Raw genomic sequence first — 2,500 nt, 5'->3', positions numbered from 1 at the left:
TTACTTACGATAATCACAATCAACAAACTGCCGCCCCCCCCCCCCCAAAACACCTTTCCTTACAACAATGTGTACCTTAACCTAACCCATATTGTGCCTTAACCTAACCCATATTGTGCCTTAACCTAACCCATATTGTGCCTTAACCTAACCCATATTGTGCCTTAACCTAACCCATATTGTGCCTTAACCTAACCCGTATTGTGCCTTAACCTAACCCGTATTGTGCCTTAACCTAACCCGTATTGTGCCTTAACCTAACCCGTATTGTGCCTTAACCTAACCCGTATTGTGCCTTAACCTAACCCGTATTGTGCCTTAACCTAACCCGTATTGTGCCTTAACCTAACCCGTATTGTGCCTTAACCTAACCCGTATTGTGCCTTAACCTAACCCGTATTGTGCCTTAACCTAACCCGTATTGTGCCTTAACCTAACCCGTATTCTGCCTTAACCTAACCCGTGTTGTGCCTTAACCTAACCCGTGTTGTGCCTTAACCTAACCTGTGTTGTGCCTTAACCTAACCCGTGTTGTGCCTTAACCTAACCCGTGTTGTGCCTTAACCTAACCCGTGTTGTGCCTTAACCTAACCTATGTTGCGCCTTAACCTAACCTATGTTGCGCCTTAACCTAACCTATGTTGCGCCTTAACCTAACCTATGTTGCGCCTTAACCTAACCTATGTTGCGCCTTAACCTACCCTATATTGTACCTTAACCTAACCTATATTGTACCTTAACCTAACCTATGTTGCGCCTTAACCTAACCTATGTTGCGCCTTAACCTAACCTATGTTGCGAGTTAACCTAACCTATGTTGCGCCTTAACCTAACCTATGTTGCGCCTTAACCTAACCTATGTTGCGCCTTAACCTAACCTATGTTGCGCCTTAACCTAACCTATGTTGCGCCTTAACCTAACCTATGTTGCGCCTTAACCTAACCTATGTTGCGCCTTAACCTAACCTATGTTGCGCCTTAACCCAACACACGTTGCGCCTTAACCCAACACACGTTGCGCCTTAACCCAACACACGTTGCGCCTTAACCCAACACACGTTGCGCCTTAACCCAACACACGTTGCGCCTTAACCCAACACACGTTGCGCCTTAACCCAACACACGTTGCGCCTTAACCCAACACACGTTGCGCCTTAACCCAACACACGTTGCGCCTTAACCCAACACACGTTGCGCCTTAACCCAACACACGTTGCGCCTTAACCCAACACACGTTGGGCCTTAACCCAACACACGTTGGGCCTTAACCCAACACACGTTGGGCCTTAACCCAACACACGTTGGGCCTTAACCCAACACACGTTGGGCCTTAACCCAACACACGTTGGGCCTTAACCCAACACACGTTGGGCCTTAACCCAACACACGTTGGGCCTTAACCCAACACACGTTGGGCCTTAACCCAACACACGTTGGGCCTTAACCCAACACACGTTGGGCCTTAACCCAACACACGTTGGGCCTTAACCCAACACACGTTGGGCCTTAACCTGCTCTGTAATTGTCATACGACGCGTTAAATTAGTGTAGTGTTGCCTAACTGCAACCCCCGCAATATAGTTTGCTACTCGCACTGCCCGGTCCCCAGAGTATCGCTTCATGTTAAACACCTTGCAGCTATACACTGTAATGCGGATGGCAGCAGGACGTACATGCTCAATGCCCTTCGCAGTTGTTCATTGGCATTCGCGTGGCGAAGCACAGCCTACGTTGTGGTACGGCTTGTGTCAACTGTCCGCTGATGTTGTACGTCCAAATCACACACTGTACTGCACATTGGTCCTCATGTACTGAATGATACATCGTGGTACATGTGTGACCGTACCACGACTGCGCCAACAACGGCGAACCATACGGTCCAAATATTGTGCACTCAGCTACATGTCGTCTCCCTATAAGAGCTGGATTGCAGTATGGTATGCCGTGGATGGCGATCGGCATGAGCCGTCTGTTGATGTAGTGGCGCGTGTTGTCAGACGTAGTCGTCTCTTCTCACACACCGTGATAGCATGGTGCACTGCGTTCCACATCTGCGACATGCGACAGAGGCCGGTTGACAGTCGTTCGCGCAATGGACATCGCATACGTACGGGGGCCACCTTCCACGTGTTCGCGAAGCGTGCACATGTTGTTGCGTGTATGTGGGCAGACATAGTGTGTCGTGACACCTGACACAGGCATGCAACAATCGTTGAATTTGCAAATGGCGATGGACGTCTACGTTTGCTGGTGACGTTACGCAAATGAAGAACTGGTAAACCGTTGTGGTGCGGTTGTTCTCGCTAGAGGTGAATCAGTGATGGCGACGATCGGTTGAGCTACCAACCGGTTGTTTCAGCGATACCCACCATGCCCACGAACGTGAATGGCATGTGGGTGTGAAGCGATACGCGGCGGTGGCTGGGTGGGACCGTCCCCGGCCGGTGAGGGGGGGCCTCCCGGCGTGCTGGCCGCGCGGTGCGTGGGCGCACGCGCTACA

This window comes from Schistocerca serialis, unplaced genomic scaffold (assembly GCF_023864345.2).
Source record: "Schistocerca serialis cubense isolate TAMUIC-IGC-003099 unplaced genomic scaffold, iqSchSeri2.2 HiC_scaffold_1168, whole genome shotgun sequence".
Lineage (NCBI taxonomy): Eukaryota > Metazoa > Arthropoda > Insecta > Orthoptera > Acrididae > Schistocerca > Schistocerca serialis.
The sequence above is the reverse complement of the archived record's forward strand: the minus strand, read 5'-3'. Positions refer to the sequence as shown.